We start from the raw sequence: 19,299 nt of genomic DNA on the forward strand, positions 1-19,299 counted from the left end.
GTGTACGATAATGGTGGTCTCTGCGGCGGGTTCACCGTGAGATCACCGTTATCGGCGGTGGGACAGGTGCCACCCCCCCTGCCCCTTACCGGAGCCGTCGGTAGCCGCGGAGGCGTTCGGGACCTTTCTGTGCCTGGGTATGGAGACGAGTGAGGCTAAGATGGCCGCCACCCATCTCTATACCATTGGATGGCAGAAGCGACGTCATTACATCAGCTCCGCCCACTTTTCTTAAAGGCATATTTTTTTTTTATGTCATTTTTTCAAACGACTTTTTTTTTTGCATTTTAGTCCAAATATGAGATCTGAGTACTTTTTGACCCCAGGTCTCATATTTAAGAGGACCTGTCATGCTTTTTTCTATTACAGGGGATGTTAACATTCCTTGTAATAGGAATAAAAGTGACACCATTTTTTTTTAAACAGTGTAAAAATAAATAAAACATTGTAAAATAAATAATAAAAATAAAAAAAAAATTTTTAAAACCCCCCGTCCCGACGAGCTTGCGCACAGAAGTGAACGCATACGCGAGTAGCGCCCGCATATGAAAACGGTGGTCAAACCACACATGTGAGGTATCGCCGCGACCGGTAGAGCAAGAGTAATAATTCTAGCCCTAGACTTCCTCTGTAGCGCAAAACATGCAACCTGTAGAATTTTTTAAACGTCGCCTATGGAGATTTTTGAGGGTAAAAGTTTGACGCCATTCCACGAGCGGGCGCAATTTTGAATTGTGTCATGTTGGGTATCAATTTACTTGGCCTAACATTATATTTCACAATATAAAAAAAAATGGGCTAACTTTACTGTTGTCTTATTTTTTTATTCAAAAAAGTGAATTTTTTCCAAAAAAATTGTGCTTATAAGACCGCTGCGCAAATACGGTGCAAAAAAAAAAGTATTTCAATGACCGCCATTTTATTCTCTAGGGTGTTAGAAAAAAAACAATATATAATGTTTGGGGGTTCTAAGTAATTTTCTAGCAAAAAAAACTGTTTTAAACATGTAAACACCTAGAATCCAAAACGAGGCTAGTCCTAAATAAGCCATCTATATGGAGTGAATCACTTACTATACATTGGTTGTCCTACAGATACAGTGTCATTTATGTCTGTTTCACAATATTACATTTCACACACGCTTTAAAGCTTAAGTGTAGTCATAATAATAAAAAAATTATATACATATATATATATATATATATATATATATATATATATACATACAGAGGGGACGGAAAGTATTCAGACCCCCTTACATTTTTCACTCTTTGTTATGATCTATCAAAAGAGAACTCACTTGTTCCACTTTTAAGTGACAGTGCTGTCCGTTTTCTCCTAATAAAGAAAATTATAAAATCACATCTAGACGGTTGTCAGGCATCCTCTTCCAGGATACGGTGCTGCTGATCGACCAGCATGCACCGCCCGTTCTTTTCCTGATCTCGCGCATGCGCAGTAGACTGAAATCGGAGCGCCATCAACAGCTCCGGTTGCCATCACAACGAGCAGCGTCGTAGGAAGTCCCGCCCCGTTGTGATGGCAACGGAGATAATCAAAGACAAAAAGAAGACAGATCAGAGAAACCTAGAGGAGAGAGCGGCGCTGGAGTTAGATTAAAGGTAAGTATAAAAATATCTTGTTCAATGCGGCTAAAATCCTAATTTTCCATATACATTCTCTTGGCACAAATATTTTTAATATAGAACTATTATTTTTAAAAAAATAAGGCTTCCCTAATATATATCTTTCTCTCTCTCTAGATATATATATAGAGAGAGAGAGAGAGAGGGAGAGAGAGAGAGAGAGAGAGAGAGAGAGAGAGAGAGAGAGAGAGAGAGAGAGAGAGAGACTGTATCTATCTATCTATCTATCTATCTATCTATCTATCTATCTATCTATCTATCTATATATATATATATATATATATATATATATATATATATATATAGAGAGAGAGAGAGAGAGAGAGAGAGAGATAGAGATATATATTGATATAGAGATAGAGATTTAAATTTTTCACAGTTTGTTATATTGCAGCCATTTCCTAAAATCATTTAAGTTCATTTTTTTCCTCATTAATGTACACACAGCACCCCATATTGACAGAAAAACACAGAATTGTTGACATTTTTGCATATTTATTAAGAAAGAAAAACTGAAATATCACATGGTCCTAAGTATTCAGACCCTTTGCTCGGTATTTAGTAGAAGCACCCTTTTGATCTAATACAGCCATGAGTCTTTTTGGGAAAGATGCAACAAGTTTTTCACACCTGTATTTGGGGATCCTCTGCCATTCCTCCTTGCAGATCCTCTCCAGTTCTGTCAGGTTGATGGTAAACGTTGGTGGACAGCCATTTTTAGGTCTCTCCAGAGATGCTCATTTGGGTATAAGTCAGGGCTCTGGCTGGTCCATTCAAGAACAGTCACTGAGTTGTTGTGAAGCCACTCCTTCGTTATTTTAGCTTTGTGCTTAGGGTCATTGTCTTGTTGGAAGGTAAACCTTCGGCCCAGTCTGAGGTCCTGAACACTCCGGAGAAGGTTTTCATCCAGGATATCCCTGTACTTGGCCGCATTCATCTTTCCCTCGATTGCAACCAGTTGTCTTGTCCTGCAGCTGAAAAACACCCCCACCACCATGCTTCATTGTTGGGACTGTATTGGACAGGTGATGAGCAGTGTCTGGTTTTCTCCACACATACCGCTTAGAATTAAGGCCAAAAAGTTCTATCTTGGTCTCATCAGACCAAAGATTATTTCTCACCATCTTGGAGTCCTTCAGGTGTTTTTTAGCAAACACCATGCAGGCTTTCATGTGTCTTGCACTGAGGAGAGGCTTCCATCGGGCCACTCTGCCATAAAACCCTGACTGGTGGAGGGCTGCAGTGATGGTTGACTTTCTACAACTTTCTCCCATCTCCCGACTGCATCTCTGGAGCTCAGCCACAGGGATCTTTGGGTTCTTCTTTACCTCTCTTACCTCTCTTTACCTCTCTCACCAAGGCTCTTCTCCCCCAATAGCTCAGTTTGGCCAGACAGCCAGCTCTAGGAAAGGTTCTGGTCGTCCCAAACTCGTCCATTTAAGGATTATGGAGGACACTGTGCTCTTAGGAACCTTAAGTGCAGCAGAAATTTCTTTGTAACCTTGGCCAGATCTGTGCATTGCCACAGTTCTTACTCTGAGCTCTTCAGGCAGTTCCTTTGACCTCATGATTCTCATTTGCTCTGACATGCACTGTGAGCTGTAAGGTCTTATATAGACAGGTATGTGGCTTTCCTAATCAAGTCCAATCAGTATAATCAAACACAGCTGGACTCAAATGAAGGTGTAGAACCATCTATATCTATAGATATATATGTAGATATCGCTCGCTCTCTCTCTCTCTCTCTCTCTCTCTCTCTCTCTCTCTCTCTCTCTCTCTCTCTCTGTATCTCTTATTAGTTATTTACTTTTTGATTTTTTTACAATTGATTTATTTTTATTTATGTAAATAGATTTTTTTTACATTTTTAAAATAATTATAATTTTTTTGTGATAGACATAGTCTAATTATTTATTTTTTTAATGTTAATTTTTGTTTTTTAAAAGCTCTTTAGTTTTGCCTTTTAAAAAAAGAATTATATCTGGACCTTTTCTTGTCAACACAATGCTTATCTGTCTTGCCTTAGCAAAGTGGCAGACAATGACTTATCTCTAAACCAGTGGTTGACTTTTTTTCTACATAGTGATAGAAAGCTACATCTCATGTGTTTACATATATAACACTATGTAGAAAAATAGTCCACCACCGGTTTTTAGATAAGTCATTGTCTGCCACTTTGCTAAGGCAACACAGATAAGCATTGTGTTGACAAAAAAAGGTCAAGATTTTTTTTTTTTTTTTTTTTCAAAAGCTAAAACTAAACAGCATTTAAAAAACAAGAATTACCATTCAAATAAAAATAATTTAACTATATCCAAAAAATGTTCTTAATTATTTAAATAATTTAAATAAATGTATTTTCACACAAAAAAAATGTCCAAAAATTATAAATAATCAAAAAATAAGAGAGAGATTTATAGATATATATCATATATATATCATAACAGAGAAATACATCTTTATTTTTTTTGTATTTCTATTTAGATCATAAAAAACAAAAAATATTAAAAAAAAACACCTATACAGATCTCACTTTGTCTGCATAATATTTAACATGTTATAATTATTTTTGATTTATAAAATTTAAAATAAAATAAAATAAATCATTTAAAATTTTCATTTTTTAATTTATTGTAGCGCAATATGCTAATACAACAATTATTAGCCAGGTACCCGCCACCAGACATTGATCGTGCCTTTCCAAGAAATCCAACGGTTCCCTCTTCCAGTATTGTTTCTTCAACCTCTGAATCACAAGAGACTTCTGATGACCGAATAGGCAAAACACACTGGTGTCAGTGTCAGTGCTGTATACCAATGCCAACACAAGTGGAATCAGTGTGTTGCAGAGAGATCGAAGAGGTACAAGGATGCATACCAGAGGGAAGAAAATGTATAATTGAAGCAGACATGTTCTGCTCTCAAATAGCTACAGAGGAACACGTAAGACTAATGTTTACGATGTTGCATTTAGATGGCCTACCAGTTGTGGATGCCAACAACAACCGATAAGTACATTAATATACAATAGAATATAATGATATTATTTTTCATAATAATAATGACTGTGTGAATTTTATCATCTTATACACAATTCTGTTTTTATTACTTTACTTTTTTTTTTTTGCAGGAGATTAAGGAAGACCGCCTATCGTGCTTTCATAGCATGGATCTATGTTTTTTAGGGAAGAGTAACAGAAGGGTTATCCCATCATGCGCAGTGAAAGTTGTGCGTCAGATTTTTCCTGATCCTAATGGCACATACGTAGGATTTCTATACTCAGACGACTATGATGCATCAGAAATGGCATTTCATTAAATTTAAATATTATCTATAATGTTAGAAATAATTTATAATTTAATGTTTATTGTAATATTTGTTTAAATTTTTTTTTTAATAATTATAATCTTAGCAATAAAAACAAATTGTTTTACAAAACTAACGTTTCGTTTATTTGGACATGATTAATTTTTGTAGTAAAGATAATAAACTTCTTGAATTATTTAAAAAATACACAAATCAAATTTATTTTATTAATATAATTTTATTTTAAATGAATTTCCAAACAAAACAGTATTCAAGATAAACTAATCACAACAATCACTATCTCTTAAAATAATATCAAATTATTTTAATATAATTTTTAATAAGAATAAATGTTTATTAACATAATAAAACTAGAAATACATTTAATGCTTCATTTTGCAGCAGTTGGAAAGCGTGTCATATGTTTTCTCACTGCAACACTAGTTTCCGACCTTTCCACTGGTGCAATGTTTTTAGGCATATCAATATTTTTTGATGTTCAAGAACTTGTTATGGTCCCCTCTATAATGGAAATCATGTTTGACAGCATTATTTACGTATGTTCATTATTCATTTTTCAAAAACATTACGCACAATCCATTTTTTTCCTACCCTTGGGAAACTCCAAGTTTTTCCTTTCAACCAAAATCTCCTCACCACTAGCATCCTTTTTTTTGTCAGAGCAGGTTTCCGTATCACATTATGATTGTGGCATAATGCCACCAATTTAGTTCTGGCATCCATAGAATCAATTCAATAATGTATTCTTTTTGGACGATATTTTAGAATCATACTGTGATACGTTTCAATGACACCGGTCTGACAAAAAAAAGTGAAATGTATCATGTCCTTTCTCAATTGGGAATCCAAAACAATTGTGGATAATGCATGAAATGCAGGTGTCTGTTGGCTTAAGCAGGGAACAGTCGGAGAATGCACATCGATCTCATCGTGCAAGCATTTGTGTTCTGTATCTCCAATTTTCCATACATGGACATTAACTATATGATGTAGTAGAGATTCCCAAAGAACTGTAAAACGCTCCTCGTTTCCTTGGCAAGCTCTACTACACCAATAGAAATGGTTCAGTATGGCTCCAATCCACGGCAAAATTGGACGATACATTTTTTTTTTTAAATTTCCATCAATTTTCCTTTCAAATTTTTTACGTAATGCCAAATGTCAAATTGATGATTTATATTTTGCATTTGTTAATAATTTACGTATGCCTGTGTGTCGATCTGTTCCCACAAATTGAACATCTAATTTTTTACCAATTATACGATCTAAACTTTTTTCAAAGCCAAATTTCTCCATTGCAACAGATGAAGTTGTTTGAGACACCTGCACCAACTCGTAAACCACAATTTTTTTGGAAAAGAGATCCCTGAAGGTGTATGTTGAGTATTTTGCTGAAAAACCTGGGCTGTCACATTGGCCGTCCCCAACAAGAAACAATGGTTTGTCTTTCAATTCATTAATTACACTGACATTGTTTTCTTGCCAACTGTAGTCAATGGATTTAAAAATGTATTTGTTTTGAGCTATATTGTAAGAGGATTTGCCAAATATCTGAATTCCGCAAAGTTTAAACATTTCGCGAACTTTGGTATAGCTACCTCCACTAACACAGATGGATCCAGCCAGCAAAATGTTACCAGTGGGATACTGTTTGATTTTTGGCTGGCTTTCCCATAGCTTCATTCGATGTTCTGCACAACATGTTGAAAAGACAGATACCATTGTTCCTATAATTTTTTTTTCTATTTTTCTTATTTTTGAAAAACATTCTTCATCAGGACATCTCATTCGATATAGTAATTGATCAAGATTGCTTTCAAAAATAATATTTTTTTTTTTCCTTAACCAAATTAAGTGGATATATCAGAGTGTTTTGTGGATGTGTGTCTTCAACACTCTCACAGAAACTAATGTCACTAATGTCACCTTTCTGTGGTGTGTCACAATCCGACAGGTGGAAACTAGGGTCATCATAATATGTCAATTTTCTTTTAGATGCGCTTTCTGGATTATCATCCTCTGTCATAAAACGTGACCTCTTCTTCTTTGTCGTTTCTAAATTTGGTGTCACGATAGGTGAGAGTGATAGTGCCATACTGGATTGTGGTTTCAATGTTTTTTCATGACGTAATGGTGTTGACCCATCAAGAGGTACTTCATCCAATTTGCAGTATGAATGGTCCATACTTGTCACTCTTTGACTTGCTATTTTGCAATAACTGTCTTCTGACTAAGACACTGAAAAGTGGAATGGCTCTGTTTGTGTGCCTGCATCTTTCATTAACAACCTCGGTAACTGGCATGTACATTTTGGGGTGTCAGGCTTCGATTGTGAAGTTTCCGGCATTATGTACATCTTTTGTTTAATTTTGTTCAGTTTTTTTTCCCATTTATTTTCAGAGACTATATCTGTTGCAGTTTCCATGAAAATAGTAGGGACTGATTCTGGTCTTAATTTTCTTTGTTTGTCTTGACCAATAAAACAAGTAAGGCTGAAGTGTGCAGAACACATCCGAAAAATGTTTCCACGCAAGTCTTCTTGTATTAATGGAATAAATTGATCAATCATTTCAGGCTCGATTCCAGCATTTTCAAGCCAAATTCTAATCTCTTTACTATCCTTTGGAAATATGCAATACCTGATATTGGTCTGTTGTTTTGGATTATTTGAGTTGTGGCTGCAAAATTTGGCAAAAGAGCTAGGCATGTCTATAGAATAAATAAGAATAACATTAACTAATGTAACATAAATTACCTTATTTCATAATTAAAAATTGTAAAAATTAAATAAATTATTTATATTAAAACTAAATAATATATAAATTAATAATCGTTGTAAATAATAGTTTAAAAAATATTTACATTTTATTAATATTAAATACATTTATTTTAACTTACCTTCATTTCTAGATTGTATATAAAAATAAAAATTTTTAGAATAACATTTTTGCTATTAATTAATACATTATTATATTTTAATATTATACAAAAGAAAATGAAGCATAATATTTCAAAAATATTTTCTAATTTTATTTATATTAAAAAACAAATAGACATAGATAGAGAGAGACATATAGGGGGGGGAGGGGAGAGGGGTAAGGAGAGAGAATGATAGAGAATGAAATAGAGAGCGTACAGCAAGAGAGGGAGTGGTAGGGGAAAGAAGAGAGACAGAGTGGAGAGAGGGGGGAAAGGGAAAGAGAGAGAAAGAGAGAGCAAGAGATAAAGAGATAAAGAGAGAAAAGAGAGAGGAGAGAGAGAGAGAGAGAGAGGGGGGGAGAGGAGAGATAGAGAAAAGAGAAAGATAGAGAAAGAGAGAGCAAGAGATAAAGAGAGAAAAGAGAGGGAAAAGAGAGAGAAAGAAAGAGAGAGAGAGAGAGAGAGAGAGAGGAGAAGAGAAGAGAAGAGAGAAAAATAGAAAGAGAAACAGATAACGAGATGGAGAAAAAGAGAGAGAGAGAGAGGGAGAGAGAGAGAGAGAGAGAGAGAGAGAGAGAGAGAGAGAGAGAGAGGAGAAGAGAGAAAAAGAGAAAGAGAAACAGATAACGAGATGGAGAAAAAGAGAAAGAGAGAGAGAGGGAGAGAGAGAGAGAGAGAGAGAGAGAGAGAGAGGAGAAGAGAAGAGAGAAAAAGAGAAAGAGAAACAGATAACGAGATGGAGAAAAAGAGAAAAAAAGAGAGAGAGAGGGAGAGAGAGAGAGAGAGAGAAAGAGAGAGAGAGAGAGGGAGGAGAGAAAAGAAAAAAAAAATGAAACAGACAATATAATACAATTCAAAACATAAATATTTACATACAATTCACAATTTTTAGGGTTTTTATAAAAATTAAAACCCATTGTCGGGGAGGGAGAGAGAGAGACAGAGAGGGAGAGAGAGTGAGAGAGAAAAAGAGAGAGAGAGGGAGAGAGAGAGAGAGAAAGAGAGGGAGGAGAGAAAAGAAAAAAAATGAAACAGATGTAGCACTACTCTCGGTGGAGCTGCTGGTTTAAGCGGGTCTGTTACCTTCACCTTGCTTTCCTCTGTTTCACCGGCACCGGTCTAGGGGTTCCGTTGAGTTTACTTCTGGACGACACACGCACCAACACTGGAGTACGTTTTCAATGCTTTACTGAACAGACACTTTAGGAAGTAGCAGGAAAGAGGCGGAAAAGGAAACTCTCAGGAGAAACTCAAATATTTTCTTGCAAAATCTTAGCGACAAATGTCCCGGTAAAATTCAGATAATTATGTGGAATGCGTTCCACTCATGGGACACACTCTTTGCTCGTCTGGATAGGCCTCTCTCACCAGTCTGGCAGCCAGTACGCAGCACGAATCTAAAGTCTCTGCCACAGACTAGTTTGGGGGGGTAAATCTGCACAATCCTCTGCCACAGGATGTATCAGATTCTCTGCAGTGAACAGTCAGTCACAGTGCCTGAACCTTTAAGCCGAACCGGCAACACTATGCTGTATGGTTACTTCTTTTGGATACATCCTCCAGCCGAGTCACTAGGCCCCTCTATAGACCAGCACACTGCATGATCTCTCCAAGACGGGTCCTCCCCTGGGATCTCCTCGGCTGTCCAGCTTTGTCACACAGGACCGACAGCTCAGGACCATTCCTCGGCCGCGGTGGTAGGCCCCAGACAAGCCTCTGGACCCACTCCTGCACCGCAGCATCGTGGGCCTCCCGATCGGAGGACCACGAGGTAGCTCCTTAACGCATACCTGTGGGCCAGGAGAGCCAACAGGTGGCTGTAAAAAACCCTAGAACATGGCGTCTGTCCCATAAATACCCTCTTCCCAGAATGCAACTCGGAGGACCACCTCCACCGAGCTTGTCTCCAAGACAGAGGAGCATCTATACACTTTGACACGTTGCCTTTCCAACACTGACCAGTGGTAACAGCGACACCCTCTGGTCAGCACGGAAGCACACACAACGTCAGCCAAGCTGGAACAGAGGCGAACTTTTAACCTTCTTACACACACAATTTACTAAATTTACCTAATCTGCGGTAGATTGTAAATCTACCAGCGCTACATACTCCCCCCACTACAATAGACGTTGTCCCCAACGTCTGTCCTGAACACAGTAACAGTAACTCTCAAGCCTGAGAGTAGCATTTGAGTTTCTCATAACTTTAGATAGGAAAAGAGAGAGAAAGGACAGTTTAAAGACATTATGAGACTTATATCTTATAAAACATTATGTTCACAGTCGCGAACAAAACCACAATACAATTTTATACATCCTCACTAACTAATTAAGGAAATAAAAAACCGCGCTTAACCTTTTACATGTGAATACCACTATGGTATAAAAAGAGTATTAAACAGTCCTATATAGTGCATTAAAGTCCACAAAGTAAATTCAAATCTTCAGTGATGAAAAATTGATGTATGCCCAGAAGGAGTGACAAATAGTAAGTAGAATGCTTACCAGATGGCAAGCCAATTCAAACAAGTGGCTTAAACCCAGCCTGGGCCTTTAGGGAACCAATCCCGGTGTATATGAGCAAAACTTCCACTCGTGAAGGGTAAACGTGGATTCATGCGAATTCATCCCAAAAAAAATTGGATAGAAAACATAGTGTAATATTGTCAACAAATATAGAAAAGAAGAAAGAGAGGAGCCCTTACACAGTGATAAATCATAAAGGATCATACAAAAACACCCAGTGCCCATGGACACACACAGGGTCTCTGTGCAAGTGACATATGAAAATGTGAAATAGTGAAAATAAACCCAAAAATGAGTGAACACAAAAAACTTGCAGGGTTACTGCTTACCAGATGTTAGTGAATAAAAGTGAATATAGAACAAACACCGGATAGTTGAATGGCAGGAATAACACAACGTGCCGCAAAACACACCAATTCCCTGCTTACCAGACGGAAGCCTTAGCTAGACACACTGACACAGCTTGGGAATCAGCCTCCTTCCACCGGACACTAGTATGCCAATCACGTCCGTCTTAACCAAAGCTCCATGGTATCCATATAATAAAGATATGGCAAGGTAGTATAATACCTTTTAAACAGCTTTATTATAGAAAGAGATGCACTTACAAAACGAATAAAAGATTACAGCGATGCCGGCCGGCAAACAAACAAACTCCCGTCCTCAAAGGGGCGATGCGGTGACGTCAGCATGTACCTCCCAGACGCGTTTCGTCATAGGATGACGTTTTCAATGGGGAACGGGCAGCGTGCTGAACCACCGTCTAATATACATGTACCAAGCCTCGCATTGAGTTCTATTAAGAGGATGCCGAGGCGCCATCTTGAATAAGGGCACAGCCAGCACTTCCACCAACATTAAAGAAGAAAGGTCTGTGAACTCATACAGATGGCCTAAATTGAACGGGGCACAAAATCATACAACACCCAATAGGATGACCAACAAATTCATTAAAATATATGACATTCGGGCCCAATTAAACCTAGTAATCCTTAAAATGAATATATTAACACCAATCAAGGAAATGTGGATCAAAATTAAATAATAACATGTCTAAATGAAAGAATATTAATAAAAAATAAAGATATAAAAAATAAAGATATAAAAAATAATAAAATAAAATAAAATAAAATAAAAATAAAGATAAAAATAAAAATAAAAATAAAAAAATAAAAAATAAAAATAAAAAATAAATAAAAATAAATGCCAATGGAAGTTGAATACAATTCAAACCTGGGTACCAGCAGAGGAAATTTGGGAGACCCTCATAGCTGTGGGTGTAACCAAATGCACTGGTCCTTACAAAAAGTGTCCATATAAATTAAAAAATGTGAATTAAAAAAATGTACATAATGGACCCCATGGGGGAAATAAGGCCACTAAACTGAAACCAATATTTGTAGAAGAAACATTAATCAAAATACTATTTACCCAAGGTCCATAAGGACCCTATCTGCCCCCCGGGATGTCCCATTGTGAGTGGGATCGATTCCATCACTTCCCGGGTGGGCAGATACATAGATTTTACATAGATTTTTATTTGCAACCCTTAGTCCAAAAGATGCCCTCTTATATAAAGGATACACGGCAGGTATTGAACCTTCTTTCAGGGATTGATATCAGACCTGGCCTATGGATGGTGACCGCTGATGTCACCTCCTTATATACTATTATTCTTCATCACCTTGGTCTGGAAGCCGTTGAGGGTGCCTTGATGAGGGACTCAGGACTCCCTGTGCGCCAGATTTCCTTTATTATGGAGCTTCTCGAATACGCGGCCTCCCACAATTACTTTTGGTTTTCCAATAAATTCTATCGCCAAAGTCGAGGCGTGGCTATGGGGGCTAAATATGCCCCCAGCTTGGCGAATCTTTTTATGGCCAAGTGGGAGGAGGATGTCATCTATGCCCACAGAAGTTCCCATCTCATCCTGTGGGCTAGGTATATAGATGACATCCTCCTCCTATGGGATGGAGATGGTCATGAGCTGCAGCAGTTTATGGCCTCCCTTAATGAAAATGATAGGGGTATCCATCTCAATTTTGAGATGAGTCAGACCCAGATTCATTTTCTAGACCTCACTTTGACCATTGAAGGTGGTGTTTTGTCCACATCCACCTTCTTTAAGGATACTGATCGCAATTCCTATATCTCATTAGACAGCTGCCATTATAGGCCCTGGCTTAATTCAATCCCTAAAAGCCAGCATATGAGATTGCATAGGAATTGCTCGGATCCTCAAAAGTTTATAACGCAGGGCAAGGTTCTCACTGGTAGATTCCTGGAAAAAGGATATGCCAGTGAGTCTTTGTCATTAGCGTTTAAAGAAGTACAGGAGATGGATAGGGGACTATTGTTGCGTGAGAAATCTCAGGCTGACAATCTAGGCCAAGAATTTGGGGTACCTTTTGTTACCACTTATTCTCTCCAGCATCGGAAGGTGAAGCAGCTGATTTCTAAGCATTGGCACATTGTCACCAATTATAGGGTTTTGAATACTGTTTTACCATCCAAACCCAAGGTAGTCTTTAAAGGGGCCCCGTCTTTCAGGAATAGATTGGCCCCCAATGTATTAGACCCCCCAGTGAATAAGTCCACTTTTTTTGATCAGTTTACCCGTTTTTTCAAATGTCGTAAATGTCGTGTCTGTTCCCTTAATAGCTGCCATGATAGGAGAACTCAGTCCTTTATCTCCACTAGCACAGGACAGACCCACACTATTGCCCCATTCGTTACTTGCTCCACTTTTGGAGTGGTTTATTTGTTGCAATGCCCATGTGGCTTGCAATACATTGGGCGGACTAAACGCCCCCTTTCAGTCAGACTGAATGAACACATCACCAATATTCTTACAGGGTTTAGGAATCATTCGGTCTCCAAACACTACAGGTTAGTGCACAACAGAGACCCCTCCAACACCCTGTTTTTGGGGATCGATAGGTACAAACCACACTGGCGTGGGAGCTCTATGGTACGGGAGATTTCCAGACTAGAGATGTCCTGGATACACAGGGTCAGGACTTATACCCCTCATGGGTTAAATATTGAGGTGGATGTTAATGCTTTTATTGACAATTCTTGATTTCCATATAGCCTTGGATTCCAGCAGAGGTTGTGTTCTAGCTGAGTTGTAAATTACTTACCATGCCCCTTAGCATATTTTTTATATTTTTCAATTTTTTTGAATAATTTTTGATTATCATTCCTATTAACGGTGCATTGAGATCCCGTAGGGAATGGGTTCGTTATACTATTCTAGCATATTTTTCTGGGTCTCTCTTGTGTTCGGTGCTATTTTTAATTTTTATTTGAGTCATCGAATCCAATTGTTTTAACTTACAGAGGGCCCTATCCAATTGTCTGAGCCGATTAATGTTTCTTCTACAAATATTGGTTTCAGTTTAGTGGCCTTATTTCCCCCATGGGGTCCATTATGTACATTTTTTAATTCACATTTTTTAATTTATATGGACACTTTTTGTAAGGACCAGTGCATTTGGTTATACCCACGGCTATGAGGGTCTCCCAAATTTCCTCTGCTGGTACCCAGGTTTGAAATTGTATTCAACTTCCATTGGCATTTATTTTTATTTATTTTTTTATTTTTTATTTTTTATCTTTTATTTTTTATTTTTATTTTTTTTATTTTTATCTTTATTTTTATTTTATTTTATTTTATTTTATTTTATTATTTTTTATATCTTTATTTTTTATATCTTTATTTTTTATTAATATTCTTTCATTTAGACATATTATTATTTAATTTTGATCCACATTTCCTTGATTGGTGTTAATATATTCATTTTAAGTATTACTAGGTTTAATTGGGCCCGAATGTCATATATTTTAATGAATTTGTTGGTCATCCTATTGGGTGTTGTATGATTTTGTGCCCCGTTCAATTTAGGCCATCTGTATGAGTTCACAGACCTTTCTTCTTTAATGTTGGTGGAAGTGCTGGCTGTGCCCTTATTCAAGATGGCTCCTCGGCATCCTCTTAATAGAACTCAATGCGAGGCTTGGTACATGTATATTAGACGGTGGTTCAGCATGCTGCCCGTTTCCCATTGAAAACGTCATCCTATGACGAAACGCGTCTGGGAGGTACGTACTGACGTCACCGTGTCACCCCTTTGAGGACGGGAGTTCGTTTGTTTGCCGGCTGGCATCGCTGTAATCTTTTATTCGTTTTGTAAGTGCATCTCTTTCTATAATAAAGCTGTTTAAAAGGTATTATACTATCTTGCCATATCTTTATTATATGGATACCATGGAGCTTTGGTTAAGACGGACGTGATTGGCGTACTAGTGTCCGGTGGAAGGAGGCTGATTCCCAAGCTGTGTCAGTGTGTCTATCTAAGGCTTCCGTCTGGTAAGCAGGGAATTGGTGTGTTTTGCGGCACGTTGTGTTATTCCTGCCATTCAACTATCCGGTGTTTGTTCTATATTCACTTTTATTCACTAACGTCTGGTAAGCAGTAACCCTGCAAGTTTTTTGTGTTCACTCATTTTTGGGTTTATTTTCACTATTTCACATTTTCATATGTCACTTGCACAGAGACCCTGTGTGTGTCCATGGGCACTGGATGTTTTTGTATGATCCTTTATGATTTATCACTGTGTAAGGGCTCCTCTCTTTCTTCTTTTCTATATTTGTTGACAATATTACACTATGTTTTCTATCCAATTTTTTTTGGGATGAATTCGCATAAATCCACGTTTACCCTTCACGAGTGGAAGTTTTGCTCATATACACTGGGATTGGTTCCCTAAAGGCCCAGGCTGGGTTTAAGCCACTTGTTTGAATTGGCTTGCCATCTGGTAAGCATTCTACTTACTATTTGCTGCTCCTTCTGGGCATACATCAATTTTTCATCACTGAAGATTTGAATTTACTTTGTGGACTTTAATGCACTATATAGGACTGTTTAATACTCTTTTTATACCATAGTGGTATTCACATGTAAAAGGTTAAGCGCGTTTTTTTATTTCCTTTATTACTATTTGGTGTACCCCACTTATAACCGCAGCATATCTACTTATTTTCAGCGCAGTTTTTTTCTTTTTATATCTCACTAACTAATTAGCTGAAAAGCCTCCCAGCTATACATATGATCCGATGATCCCCGAAAAAAAGAAACATATTTAAACACACATATATACAACCTGCGCAACACCAGGAGCAAAGCCTCATTTAAAATGAAACTCTCTTCCTATGATTTATATTAGAAAAAGAAAAAAATATACTTTAGGAGTCCATCCCGGGGTAAGAACTTTTTTTTTTTTCTAAAAAAGAAATCCGGCTAGCAAACATAAGTCCTTGGATTTAACACAGAACAGGATCTGTAGATCTTGACCACGCAGATCTCTTTACCCTGTCGCTATCTAACTAGGTAACTTCAAAGTAATAGTGTCCATAATTACCAGTAATACCGAGAATCTGGTAAAGTCACATATTTTCCTTCTTTATCCACAGTGGTAATAAAGTACACAGCATTGTCCTTTCCCGGTCTGCAGATTACCACTTTATCAGCATAGATATGCCGACCATAGTTCCAATGTACAAAGCATCCGTTAAAGTGTTCATCCATCCAGAGAGAACATCCAGTCTTTCTAAAGGGCTTAGGCACAGACAAGTAGTCCCAAACAACGTCACTGTACCAAAGTTCCCGATTAGCTTCAATCTCCCGCATGACATCCTGGGGCACATAGGGGAACTCCAATCCATACTCTGCGGCCACACGCTTGTTTAACATCCTTTGCAAGCGAGCAAGTTTTGGCAAAGGTCTGTCTTTTCCTATACAAGGCGGCACACAGGAATCCAGTTTTTCACCATAGACCCAGCCAGTGTCTGTAGTGAATCAATAACTTTTAACAAAGTTCCAGCAACAGCACTGTGCGTCTCCACACAGGGTGACGTCTTCCCAGAACTCATGGCAGTCCATTCAGGAAGGGTCATTGTGGAGGCAACATCTTTGCCTTGTGACCACAATAGCTCTTGTGACATGGTTTCAAACAAGTCATCATCACTGGAAAGATCCAACATTCTATTTCCGAGTCTCTCAATTCTTCCGTTGGCAAATACTTATTTACAGTCCCCAACAGTGGTTTACCCGTCCCAGGCGTAGACTCTGGTAGCTCCGGCTCAGGTAACCTCTGGGGTAGGCCTCGACCATGGCCGCGGGAAGCCTTCACATAGCCCACTTTCTTCTGAGTAGGTACTACAGGAACAGGCGTAGTGGACTCAGAAATCAAAGTAACGTCTCCTGATGAGACGGCAGCAGCAGTGTCTCTTTCTGAAACATTTTCAGTAGCAACAGGCAAAGTAGCGGCCCGTCGCTCTCTCTCTGCAGCGGTAGCAGCTTCCACTGTAGCGATACCTGTCACCCAATCCATCCGATAGGCACGGGGTGGCATAGTAGATGGCTCCACCACAAACAAGTACTCTCCACACTGCGGACATCGGCCGAATGGACGAAGATGCACGGCCAATCCTCCACATCCATGGCAAGTCATGCCCAGTCCCTCAACATCTCCTGAGGTATACAGGACAAACTTCCCCTGCGGCTTCATTCGAACTCCAGTATCCGTGAGCAGAGTTCCAGATTGCACAGTATTCATCACGGTGCTTGCAGGGAACACTCTGGGTCCCACAACCGATTGCAACGCCGGAAAAGACATGGCCACACTCTGATCCTTCAGCACGATCACGAGGCCTCTCTTCTCCTCTGGCGCCAAGCACACACATGCGTCCCACGCGGTAGAAAGTAGGACAACTCCTCCCACTTGTTCTTTTAGTCACGTAGCTCCTGGTCCTCTTCTGACGCCCAGCGTCTACGCACTTAAAAGCAAAGTCCTGCAGTTTAACCTATCCTCTTCCTGAAAAGATTTTTTTTCAAAGTCCAGCTCTCTCTGTAAACTCCCGGCAAAACACTCCACTGGGTTGCAACAATTGTCGGTCAACAAATCCCGGACGACGCCCCCACATGTAGCACTACTCTCAGTGGAGCTGCTGGTTTAAGCGGGTCTATTACCTTCACCTTGCTTCCCTCTGTTTCACCGGCACCGGTGAGAGAGAGAAAAAGAGAGAGAGAGAGAGAGAGAGGGGGAGAGAGAGAGAGAGGGAGAGGGAGAGAGAGAGAGAGAAAGAGGAGAGAAAAGAAAGAAAAATGAAACAGATGTAGCACTACTCTCGGTGGAGCTGCTGGTTTAAGCGTGTCTGTTACCTTCACCTTGCTCCCCTCTGTTTCACCGGCACCAGTCTAGGGGTTCCATTGAGTTTACTTCTGGACGACACACGCACCAACACTGGAGTACGTTTTCATTGCTTTATTGAACAGACAAACTTTAGGAAGTAGCAGGAAAGAGGCAGAAAAGGTAACTCTCAGGAGAAACTCAAATATTTTCTTGCAAAATCTTAGCGACAAATGTCCCGGTAAAATTCAGATAATTATGTGGAATGCGCTCCCCTCATGGGACACACTCTTTGCTCGTCTGGATAGGCCTCTCTCACCGGTCTAGCAGCCAGTACGCAGCACGAATCTAAAATCTCTGCCACAGGCTAGTTTGGGGGGGTAAATCTGCACAATCCTCTGCCACAGGATGTATCAGATTCTCTGCAGTGAACAGTCAGTCACAGTGCCTGAACCTTTAAGCCGAACCGGCAACACTATGCTGTATGGTTACTTCTTTTGGATACGTCCTCCAGCCGAGTCACCAGGCCCCTCTATAGACCAGCACACTGCGTGACCTCTCCAAGACGGGTCCTCCCCTGGTATCTCCTCGGCTGTCCAGCTTCGTCACACAGGACCGAAAGCTCAGGACCATTCCCCGTCCGCGGTGGTAGGCCCCAGACAAGACTCTGGACCCACCCCTGCGCCGCAGCATCGTGGGCCTCCCGATCGGAGGACCACGAGGTAGCTCCTTAACGCATACCTGTCGGCCAGGAGGGCCAGCAGGTGGCTGTAAAAAAAACCCTAGAACATGGTGTCTGTCCCATAAATACCCTCTTCCCAGAATGCAACTCGGAGGACCACCTCCACCGAGCTTGTCTCTGAGACAGAGGAGCATCTATACACTTTGACAATTTTGCCTTTCCAACACTGACCAGTGGTAACAGCGACACCCACCGGTCAGCGCGAAAGCACACACAACGTCAGCCAAGCTGGAACAGAGGCAAACTTTTAACCTTCTTAACACACAATTTACTAACTTTACCTAATCTGCGGTAGATTGTAAATCTACCAGCGCTACACAGACAATATAATACAATTCAAAACATAAATATTTACATACAATTCACAATTTTTAGGGTTTTTATAAAAATGAAAACTCATTGTCGGGGTGAGAGAGAGAGAGAGAGAGAGAGAGAGAGAGAGAGAGGGAGAGAGAGAGGGGAGAGAGAGGGAGGGAGGGAGGGAGAGAGAGAGAGAGAGGGAGGGAGGGGGAGAGAGAGAGAGAGAGAGAGAGAGAGAGAGAGAGAGAGAAATGAGGGAGAGAGGTAGGGAGAGGGGGAGAGGGTGAAGGACAGGGAGAGGGTGAGAGAGAAAGAGAAGGGGAGGGAGGGGGTTAGGAAGAAAGGAAGGAACGGTGTAAGTGAGGGAGGGAGGTAACACTGAAGAGGATAGTAAGGAGGAGGGATAGATTACATAAAAAAACACATTATAAATTTTTTTTTAACATCAAGTTCAATTTTGGCATGGTTTTGAATAATCAAATCCACTTGTCTTTTCAATCTATGGAAAAAAATATAAATACATAAATTAATGAAAATAAAATAAATAAAGAAATTTTACAGACACATGTTGATCAAATTGTATATATATATATATATATATATATATATATATATATATATATATATATATAACACAAATATAT

At 39.2% G+C, this 19,299-nt stretch overlaps 1 protein-coding gene across 7 annotated transcripts in view; it reads left to right on the forward strand.

Moving 5' to 3' along the window:
* The window catches only part of LOC141133309 (granzyme A-like), a 153,781-nt gene that overhangs the window by 32,573 nt on the left and 101,909 nt on the right, over nucleotides 1-19,299 (forward strand). For 3 of the 7 annotated variants that reach the window (XR_012243054.1, XR_012243053.1, XR_012243055.1), the window contains one exon: nucleotides 4,284-4,653. The exons of the other annotated variants lie outside the window; for them this stretch is intronic. The gene's annotated coding sequence lies outside the window, so the exon portion shown is untranslated. Of the gene's footprint in view, nucleotides 1-4,283; nucleotides 4,654-19,299 lie in introns of those variants that run through there. 7 annotated transcript variants of the gene reach the window in all.

This window comes from Aquarana catesbeiana, linkage group LG01 (genome assembly GCF_042186555.1).
Source record: "Aquarana catesbeiana isolate 2022-GZ linkage group LG01, ASM4218655v1, whole genome shotgun sequence".
NCBI classification, from domain to species: Eukaryota; Metazoa; Chordata; class Amphibia; order Anura; family Ranidae; genus Aquarana; species Aquarana catesbeiana.